This window comes from Spermophilus citellus (genome assembly GCF_964194105.1).
Source record: "Spermophilus citellus genome assembly, chromosome: 4".
NCBI classification, from domain to species: Eukaryota; Metazoa; Chordata; class Mammalia; order Rodentia; family Sciuridae; genus Spermophilus; species Spermophilus citellus.
Window position 1 is genome coordinate 169,003,656 of NC_138185.1, and position 12,229 is coordinate 169,015,884.

The window sequence follows — 12,229 nt, forward strand, 5'->3', positions numbered from 1 at the left end:
CCAACTTAACCAAAACATAGATTTAATATGAAGAATATGGATCCATCTACTCTTTTCAAAAACATAAGAGAGTTACTGAAATGTTATGAAAGCTGGATATTAAATTATTAATATATCTGAAATAAGAAATTTATCTCTATTGTGAGATCTATATATTCTCCTGCATTCTTCATTTTCTGTCTTCAGTTTGGAAATATCATTATCATATTTGTATGAATAAATATCATGGAAGTTTTGCAATCAGCATTTAAGCTTTAGATACTACAGTTTCTCCCCTCCTTCCTTTCATTTTTGGTATTTGTATATGTCTTCCTAATTATTCTGGAAAATGACATATCCTTCATAAATTCTTTAATCTGACAAACAGCTAATAGGCACAGATGTAAGCAGCTGTTCTAGGCAAGAAAGTTCTAGGTATCATCAAAATAGTCAAGATCCTTATACTAATTGAATTTGAATTTAAATGTGAGGGAAAAGTGAACATGATAATATATTCTGAAATCAAATGCATAAAGAAGATGACACAATAAAGTGGGAGTTGCCTGCTTAGTGTAAATGCAAAGGGCCTCTTGATGGATAGACACGATCTAGGAAACGAGAAACCAAAAGAGTCATGTGAGGTGCAGACAAGCATTTTAGGAAATGGAAAGGGTAATGCAATGGCCCTGAGGCAAGGAGTGGAACAAAGAGAATGTTTAATAGTAGGATAGTGAATATGGATGACATGACAATCAGGTGAAATGAAACAAGTGGTAGGACTGAAAGCAAGAGCAATGAATTTGGATTTTGTTTTAAATAAAATATAGTTATTAACGTGTGTGCTACATACCAATCTAACCAAAACATAGATTTAATACATTGGATGAAAAGTGGCATTATTTATGGGAATTTTTTTTTTAAAAAATACTGTAATTCTGAATGCTGTATGAAAATGGATTAATGGGGCCAGAAATCAAAGCAAGAACATTGTTCTATTTAGATATGTTTCAGTTAATGCTGAAAGTGCTTGCTGATGAATTACATGAGGAAAACAGATGATGAAAATAAACGGTGATCTCCAAATTATGGGCTCAGTCATGCTATTGGCTGATAAGGGAACTTGTAGGAAGAAGTACAAATTATAATGTGAATTGGACATTTTAAATCTGAGGTGCTTATTAGATATCCAAATGAAGGTATAGAATAGAATACTGGATTAACTGCCTGAACATATAAATTGGGTAGTCATTACATATAAATAATTTGCAGCTCTGGTATTTGATGCAATCCCTTGGGTGGAGAATAAATAGAAAATCCAGTATTCTAACTTTAGCCCTGGGACTTACCTATATTTAAGGCTACAAAGGAGATGAGCAGACAGAAAAGATAGATGACTTATGTGTGGTTAATTGCTGATTAATACCTTCCCAAGATACGCATTTCATCTTAGCCTTTGCAAAGAAAATGAAAGAAAGAATCAAATGAGGAAGCCCAAATGGTAAAGAAATTAGAGTTCAAGTGTAAGTGCATCAAGTGGGATGCTTGGTGCCTGGAGATTGCAAATATTCCCCACAATAAGCAATGGTAAATAACAGGATTTATGATGATTATACTATTGAACAAAGTGGGTCATTAGTGCTACAGGTTCTTGGAACGATGAGTCTGTCTTCTAATTAGGAACGATATGACACTTGTATGGAGAGGGTGATAGCAGAAATATTCTCCCTAGATCCTGAGGTAATATGGCTGCAACTATAAAACCGAAAGTATATACTTACCTTCACAAACTCTCTCCATAATATAATGGGTAGGATAATTATACAACTTCAAATCAAATAGTTTTCATTTGTTAATTTTAAAAAAATCTTGGAGGAGTGATGTGCCATCTGTGCCTCTGCCACCCATCCACCCTTCTCCCTGTCCCCAGTTCCATGTTAATTGCACACATAGGTGTACAGACCCTGTCACCAGCTAAGTAGCAATGATAATTTGGAGAGCTGACAGTGGTATACATTGTTTTTGGTAATCTGACTCATAGTACCAACAGTATTGTTATTAAAATATGTAACTGTCAACAAGCTAAATTTTCAGTTATATTAATGCCAAGTTGTTTTTTTTTTTTTTTTACTGAGAGGTATCATTATCATTTTTATTAGGTAGAAAGATGTTAAACTTTATTCAATAATTTGGAAGGACAACCATTGGTATTTTTTGGTTTTGTTTCTTTTACCTTTGTAAACTTTACAGTGTAATGTGATCAGAAATTCAAGTTTAATAGAATTAGATACTTACCAAAGGAGTCAACTTGCACTAGAAACAAGGTTACCAAAGTAAGACAGACAAATTCATATTTTATTAAATATTCTAGCCTCTATTTTAAATGCAAGAATTGCTATAGTTTCTATTGTGCATCATAAATGTGTGGATGATATTGTTTTACTGCTTTGTAAATTCTCATCAGCTCCCTTGATTAATGTTTACCGAGCTCCCACAAAGAGCATGACATTACACCTGGCATTGAACTTAATAATTTCTTCAAGCTGATGAATCAGCACTGTTAGATGAAAGGATGACCTAAAACATGAATACTCCACAAAGAAAAAAAATGCTTTCAACCAAGATAATCCATTCTCCTTTTCAGTGCTTTTGTCTTTAAGGGGCAGGCAATCAAGCATTTTCTTTTCTTTACCTTACTCCATAAAATGCTACCTTTGCACTATTGGTATCATTATTTTTACTTACCTTTTCTTTTTCTGCCTTTACTTAGAAGTCCTAAGTGGATTATTTTCCAGGAAGGAGAAGGTTCTACTCCTTTGTCATTTCAAAGGAGAAGTTGATAATCACATAACACTTTTGTGCTTTAAAAATGAATTTTCATCCAAATGTTTTTTTCCCATTCTGAGGACACTTTAATCCTCATAATCTCTTAATATCTCTGTTTATTTGTTAAAATTCTTCCCCATAAAACAAACATTTTTTTGGAATTTAATCCATTTTTGTTGTTATTGTTGTTGAAAATGAGGATTGGACCCAGGAATGCTTTACTACTGAGTTACATCCTTGACCTTTTATATTTTGAGACAGAGTCTGACTAAGATATTGAGACTGACCTTGAACTTGCAATCCTCCTGATTCAACCTTCTGAGTTGCTGAGATTATTGGCCTTATGTCACAGCACCTGGCCTGGAATTAAGTCTTTCGTACATCCTTTCTGTAAAGTCAAGTGGGCAATTGCTTTAAAAGTTGGATCAAAAGAGAAAACCCTGCACTCTGCTGATGGTAATATGGAAAACCATGTTAAGGTTCCTCAATAAATTAAAAATAGAACTATCATATGATCCAGCTATCACACTACTGGCTCTATATCTGAAGGAAATGAAGTTATTCTAGTAAAGATACACCTGCATTCCTATGTTTGTTGCAGTATTCACAATAGACAAGAAATGGAAACAGCCTTAGTGTTAATCAACTGATAAATCGATAGAGAGAATGTGGTATATATACACAAGGAATAATATTAAGCTATAAAAAATTATGAAATTCTGTCATTTGAGACAACATGGTTGGAACTGGATACCATTATGTTAAGTGAAATAAGTCAGGCACAATAAAGGGATCACATGATCTCACTCATGTGGAATCAAGGTTGATCTCATGGAAGTGGAGAGTAGAATGGTGGATAACAGAGGCAGAAGACAGTAGGTAGAAGGGAAAGTCATAAAACGTTTGATGGGTGGTAATAAGCTCTATTTAGATGGGGAGTAAGAAGTTCCGGTGGACTATTGCACACATATAAATAACAATAAAATACTGTTGCTACAGCCAGACCTGGATTGTCCCTGAATGGCACTGGGTGTTAAAAAATTGCTTCCCAGAATGGTGTTATTAGATGATTGTAAGAATTTTAAGAACATTAGTGGGAGGCCTTCAAGCCATTGAGGGTGTGTTTGTAGAATTTATAATAGGACTCCAGTCCCTTCTTTGGCTTTCCTGTCATAGTGTAAGTGGATTTGTGCCCCAAAGTATGCAAGCCATGATGTGCCACCCACCATGGGCCCAAAGATACAGTGCCAGCAACCTCTAAAACTGTGAGCCAAACATGTATCTTATAAGTTGATTATCTTAGATATTTGGAACATTAATAATAAGCTGACTAATACAACTATACATTTTTTAAAGAGAGAGAGATAATTTTTTAATATTTATTTTTTAGTTTTCGGTGGACACAACATCTTTATTTTATTTTATTTTTATGTGGTGCCGAGGATTGAACCCAGCACCCCGCGCATGCCAGGCGAGGGCACTACCGCTTGAGCCAAATCCCCAGCCTCACAACTATACATTTTAAAAGCTATCTAAAAAAGTTTTGAGGGAGAGGGGGCACAGCCACCCCAACTGGAGGAGGGGCCCAGCCACCCGCCCATGCGGTCACCTCACCGAACTCTGGTCAAACATAAGGTTTCCCCAACACCCCCCACCTCATCAAACACCTTATGAGAAAAACTGATGGAACTCATCTTGGAAAATCCCACCAACCCTTAAAACCCACCAACCGGTGGGCGTGGCTACCAGTGCAGTTCTGCAGTGGATCAGGCACCTGGTTTACATCTCAGAGAATAAGAGTAGAGAGGCCACACTTAGAAGCTCAAGTCCTCTTACACTGACTACCACCACCATCCTGAACCCAGAGACTCAAGCTAGGAATAGAAAATGCCACCAACTGGAAGAAAAGAAAACAGAGTTCTGAGAGACATTTTTTTCTTTCTTTTTTCTCTTCTCTCTCTCTTTTCATCCATTCATCCATTCTCCTCTACCCTTCCCCCTCTGGTCTTCGCAACCTCAACATATGTGAAACCAAAAATTGTGCATGAAAAAGGTCTTCAACAACTGAATCACCAGAATAATATGATATAGAGGAATAGCATATGCCCCACCTCCCTCCCCCTTTTTATTTCTTTTCTTTTTTCTCTTTTCTTTTTCCCACTCTCTTTTTTCTCTTTCTTTCCTTGTTATTTGTTTTTCTCCCTCTTACTCCCTCTATCCCACTTGCAACCCCCTAAATTTTACTATTTATAAGTAGGGTAATCTTATAAATACAGATCGGGATTTGAATCTATACATTCTTCCATAAATTACCCATCTATTGGTTAGAGTTTTCCAAAGTTACTAAGTTAGATTAACTCCATACCATCACTCCTTTCCCCCTAAACATAACATCCTACACCTGAAATTCAGTTTTCTTCAAGATACCAGAAACAGTATGCCTTTCATGAATCTAATGACTATATTTGTAAACAATAATCGAAACCAACATTTGTAGACATAGAGTCTAGCTATAAATGTAGTAATAAGGAAAACGTGTGCTTAGATGATATACTATTGATATTGAGAACAGTTAACATTGTCTTTCTCCACAAAAGGGAGACTTTGCAACTATACAAGAGCAATATAAATATATAGGGGGAAAATCAATAACACAACAGTTTCAAAAAGCAGAAAGAAACGTGACCTGTATGAAAAGACAAGGAAAGAAAGGACCACAAGCAATGCAGGTCAACTCAACATTAGAAGAGGAAATATCTGCAGCAGATGGAATGTCAGATAAAGAATTCAGGATATACATGTTTCAGATGATCTGGAGTCTCAAGGAAGACATTAGACAGCAAAATCAGACAATGAAAGATCACTTTGATAATGAATTACATAAACAAATCCAGGAAGCAAAAGATCAACTGTACAGGGAGATAGAGGTTATAAAAAACAAACAGAAATCCTAGAAATGCAGGAAGCAATAAACCAAATTAAAAACTCAAATGAGAGTACTACCAGCAGAGTAGAACACTTAGAAGATAGAACATCAGACAATGAAGACTAAGTATTTCAACTTGAAAAGAACATAGACAGCTCAGCGAGACTGTTAAGAAACCATGAGCAGAACATCCAAGAAATATGGGATAACATAAAGAGACCAAACTTTAGATTTATTGGGATACAGGAAGATATAGAGGTCCAAACCAAAGGAATGAGCAATCTGTTCAATGAAATAATACAAGAAAACTTCCCAGACTTGAAGAATGAAACAGAATCCCAAACCCTAGAAGCCTACAGTATGCCAAATGTGCAAAATCATAAGAGATCAACACCTATACACATTATAATGAAGATGCCCAACATACAGAATAAGGAGAGAATTTTAAAAGCTACAAGAGAAAGGAAGCAGATTACATTTAGGGGTAAACCAATCAGTATAACACCTGATCTTTCAACACAGACTCTGAAAGCTTGAAGATCCTGGAACAACATATTTCAAATGCTGAAAGAAAATGGGTTCCAACCAAGAATTGTGTATTCAGCGAAATTAAGCTTCAGGATGGAAGATGAAATTAAAACCTTTCACGATAAACAAAAGTTAAAAAAAAATTGCAGCTAGAAAACCAGCTCTTCAAAACATCCTCAGCAAAACATTACAGGAAGAGGAAATGGAAAATAACAATGAAAACAAGCAGTAGGAGGTAGTACAGTAAGGGAAAAAATAATCAAAGAAGAAAAACAAATCATGTTAAGTAACATAAATAAACAAATATGGCTGGAAGTACAAACCATATCTCAATAGTAACCCTAAATGTTAATGGCTTAAACTCACCAATCAAGAGACACAGGTTAGTAGAATGGATCAAAAAAAAAAAAAAAGATTAAACCATATGCTGCCTACAGGAGGCGTATTTGATAGGAAAAGATATACATAGACTGAAGGTGAATGGTTGGGAAAAATCATATCACTCAAATTGACCTCAGAAACAAGCAGGAGTGTCCATACTCATATCAAATAAAATAGACTTCAAGCCAAATTTAATCAAGAGGGATGGAGAAGGACACTACATACTGCTCAAGGGAACCATACACCGACAAGTCATAACAATCATAAATATATATGCTCCAAACAATGGTGCAGCTATGTTCATCAAACAAACTCTTATCAAGTTCAAGAGTCAAATAGAACACCATACAATAATTATGGGAGACTTCAACACACCTCTCTCACCACTGGACAGATCTTCCAAACAAAAGTTGAATAAAGAAACTATAGAACTCAAAAATACAATTAACAACCTAGACTTAATTGACATATATAGAATATACCACCCAACATCAAGCAGTTACACTTTTTACTCAGCAGCACATGGATCCTTCTCAAAAATAGATCATATATTATGTCACAGGGCAACTCTTAGAAATTATAAAGGAGTAGAGATACTACCATGCATATTATCTGATCATAATGGAATGAAACTGGAAATCAATGATAAAAGAAGGAAGGAAAAATCCTGCATCACTTGGAAAATGAACAATAGGTTACTGAATGATCAAAGGGTTACAGAAGACATCAAGGAGGAAATTAAAAAATTCTTAGAGATAAATGAAAACACAGACACAACATATCGGAATCTATGGGACACAATGAAAGCAGTTCTAAGAGGAAAATTCATTGCTTGTAGTTCATTCCTTAAAAAAAGAAAAAACCAACAAATAAATGATCTCATACTTCATCTCAAAACCCTAGAAAAAGAAGAGCAAAACAACAGCAAAAGTAGTAGAAGGCAAAAAATAATTAAAATCAGAGATGAAATCAATGAAACTGAAACAAAAGAAACAATTGAAAAAATTGACAAAACTAAAAATTGGTTCTTTGAAAAAATAAATAAATTCGACAGACCCTTAGCCATGCTAACGAAGAGAAGAAGAGAGAGAACTCAAATTACTAGCATATGGGATAAAAAAGGCAATATCATAACAGACACTTCAGAAATACAGAAGATAATTAGAAATTATTTTGAATCCTTATACTCCAATAAAATGGAAGATAGCGAAGGCATCGATAAACTTCTTAAGTTATATGATCTGTCCAGATTGAGTCAGGAGGATATACACAACCTAAATAGACCAATATCAATTGAGGAAATAGAAGAAGCCATCAAAAGCCTACCAACTAAGAAAAGCCCAGGACTGGATGGGTATACAGCAGAGTTTTACAAAACCTTTAAAGAGGAACTAATACCAATACTTTTCAAGCTATTTCAGGAAATAGAAAAAGAGGGAGAATTTCCAAATTCATTCTACGAGGCCAATATCACCCTGATTCCTAAACCAGACAAAGACACTTCAAAGAAAGAAAACTACAGACCAATATCTCTAATGAACATAGATGCAAAAATCCTCAATAAAATTCTGGCAAATCAGATACAGAAACATATCAAAAAAATCGTGCATCATGATCAAGTAGGATTCATCCCTGGGATGCAAGGCTGGTTCAAAACACGGAAATCAATAAATGTTATTCACCAAATCAATAGACTTAAAGATAAGAACCATATGATCATCTCGATAGATGCATCTATGCTAAGCCTCAGGCTAACATCATTCTGAACGGAGAAAAATTGACGGCATTCCCTCTAAAATCTGGAACAAGACAGGGATGCCTTCTCTCACCACTTCTGTTCAGCATAGTTCTCAAAACACTGGCCAGAGCCCTTAGAAAGACGAAAGAAATTAAAGGCATAAAAATAGGAAAAGAAGAACTTAAATTATCACTATTTGCGACTGACATGATTCTATACCTAGAAGACCCAAAAGGGTCTACAAAGAAACTATTAGAGCTAATAAATGAATTCAGAAAAGTGGCAGGATATAAAATCAACACTCGTAAATCAAAGGCATTCCTGCATATCAGCAACAAATCTTATGAAATGAAAATGAGGACAACCACCCCATTCACAATATCCTCAAAAAAAAAATAAAATACTTGGGAATCAACCTAACAAAAGAGGTGAAAGATTTATACAATGAAAACTACAGAACCCTAAAGACAGAAATAGAAGACAATCTTAGAAGATGGAAAGATATACCCTGTTCATGGATAGGCAGAACTAACATCATCAAAATGGCGATATTACCAAAAGTTCTCTATAGGTTTAATGCAATGCCAATCAAAATCCCAATGGCCTTTCTTGTAGAAATAGACAAAGCAATCATGAAATTCATATGGAAAAATAAAAGACCCAGAATAGCAAAAGCAATTCTAAGCAGGAAGTATGAATCTGGCGGTATAGTGATACCAGACTTCAAACTATACTACAGAGCAATACAAAAACAGCATGGTACTGGTACCAAATCATGCGGGTGGACCAATGGTACAGAATAGAGGACACAGAGACCAATCCACAAAATTACAACTATCTTATATTCAATAAAGTGCTAAAAGCATGCAATAGAGGAAGAATAGCATCTTCAACAAATGGTGCGGAAAAAACTGGAAATCCATATGCAATAAAATGAAACTGAATCCCTTTCTCTCGCCATGCACAAAAGTTAACTCAAAATGGATCAAGGAGCTTGATATCAAATCAGAGACTCTGTGTCTGATAGAAGAAAAAGTTGGCTCCAATCTACATATTGTGGGGTCGGGCTCCAAATTCCTTAATGGGACACCCATAGCATAAGAGTTAATAACAAGAATCAACAAATGTGACTTACTCAAACTAAAAAGTTTTTTCTCAGCAAGAGAAACAATAAGAGAGGTAAATAGGGAGCCTACATCCTGGGAACAAATTTTTACTTCTCACACTTCAGATAGAGCCCTAATATCCAGAGTATACAAGGTACGCAAAAAATTAAACAATAAGAAAATAAATAACCCAATCAACAAATGGGCCAAGGGTCTGAACAGACACTTCTCAGAGGAGGACATACAATCAATAAACAAGTACATGAAAAAATGCTCACCATCTCTAGCAGTCAGAGAAATGCAAATCAAAACCACCCTAAGATACCATCTCACTCCAGTAAGATTGGCAGCCATTATGAAGCCAAACAACAACAAGTCCTGGCAAGGATGTGGGGAAAATGGTACACTTGTACACTGCCGGTGGGAATGCAAATTGGTGTGGCCAATTTGGAAAGCAGTATGGAGATTCCTGGGAAAGCTGGGAATGGAACCACCATTTGACCCAGCTATTCCCCTTCTGGGACTATTCCCTAAAGACCTTAAAAGAGCGTACTATAGGGATACTGCTACATCAATGTTCATTGCAGCACAATTTACAATAGCTAGACTGTGGAACCAACCTAGATGCCCTTCAATCGATGAATGGACAAAAAAAAAAATGTGGCATTTATACACAATGGAGTATTACTCTGCACTAAAAAATGACAAAATCATGGAATTTCAGGGAAATGTATGGCATTAGAGCAGATTATGCTAAGTGAAGCTAGCCAATCCCTAAAAAACAAATGCCAAGTGTCTTCTTTGATATAAGGAGAACAACTAAGAACAGACAGGGAGGAAGAGCATGAGAAGAAGATTAACATTAATCAGGGACAAGAGGTGGGAGGGAAAGGGAGAGAGAAGGGAACTTGCATGGAAATGAAAGGAGACCCTCATTGTTATACAAAGTTACATATAAGAGGAAGTGAGGGGAAAGCAAAAAAAAAACAAGGGGGAGAAATGAATTACAGTAGATGGGGTGGAGAGAGAAGATGGGAGGGGAGGGGAGGGGGGATAGTAGAGGATAGGAAAGGCAGCAGAATACAACAGACACTAGTATGGCAATATGTAAAACAGTGGATGTGTAACCGATGTAATTCTGCAATCTGTATTCGGGGAAAAAATGGGAGTTCATAACCCACTTGAATCAAATGTACGTAATATGATATGTCAAGAGCTATGTAATGTTTTGAACAACCAATAATAAAAATTAAAAAAAATAAAAAATAAAAGAATTTTGAAAACTGTCATGATGAAGAAATGATATAAAAAGAAACAAAGAAAAAAATGAAATGATAAATGAGGAGATAAATATTCGTAACCTGATTTAAGCATTATATAATGTATATTGATACCAAAACACCACACATTTATATAAATAATTTTTAGTGTTTCATGTATGTTAATATGTTTTATGTATAATAAATTTAATTAGAAAGTTAGATTACAAAAGTTTGGCTTGTCTTGCTTTGAATGGTTTGTACAACTTTATTATCCCCATTCTGCTAGATACTTAACAAATACTTGAATTCCTATTAACAATAGTTTAAAAACTCTTGATGTAATCTTGTTAATGTAGTAGGAAAGAATTTTATTCAAATTATAATGAAACAGATATAAACCCAAGATGGTAGAACAATTGTGCTCTGTGCTCCATGCACTTACTGACCTCCTTTAATAAGGCACATCCTCATTTAAAGTGCTGGCTTGAGGAAACTTGTTGCCTCTTGCCTGCTCTCTAACACAGGACAGATAAGAGGGAAAACCATTGGATATGAAGTAAATTATTTGGAATATAGAATCCAGATGATGTTGTCCACACACCATTTTCTATAATGATGACTATATTAACAAATGGTTTTGCTATCAATCTAAATGAATTTTTCACCTGGAATTAAGGTTTTTAACTACATGAAGATGAATTTATTTCATTTGGAACTTTGGAAAAAATGCATTATGATTAATTTAATATATTTAACTAGGTTGAATAAACTGGTTGTTTTTGTTTCTTGTTCTTTTTTTCTTTTTCTTATATATTATGAAATCTTTGATATGTAAATGGTAGGGAGAGATTCAAAACTCTTAAATCTACAGAGCAATTTCAGGAATATTACAACCAAGCAAAAAGAAAATAAAGATTCCCCCAAATATAAAATTTCTTACCAATAATTTTCCCCAATCATGTATTAAAAGTTGTTGTGGAAAGACTGAAATGAGAGGATGTGATATATAAAATTGAATGAAATATTTAAAATGTATAAAAATTGATATAATCTTCCCAAATACTTTTCTGTCTGAGGCTGACTTAGAATCAGTTGCAATCCGCTTAGGGGTCAGAGCCAAGAATTAAATATAATTTGCTAAGATAGCATGAACTGAACTAGTTTTTTAATTCTTGATTTTCCCCTTGAATATAAATTGCCAAAATTACAGTATCAAGAGTCTTGGTAATTTGGTATGTTCCTTTCCTAATTAAGGAGTTCAGGACTCAACCTCACTTTCTGATAGGTAGAAGGAGAGTGTCACCTTTAATGATGGTCAGATTTTTAAATCTTATTCTAAGATTTTGTGTTTTTCTTTGCTTGGGAAAATTCATGCAATCATTCTGTCTTTGTTTTAGGATATTAAGATCCTAATGCACAGCTCATGTTCTTAATACTCTGCTTCTGCTTCTATCACTTTCCATCCTGAACAATTTCTGACTTACAT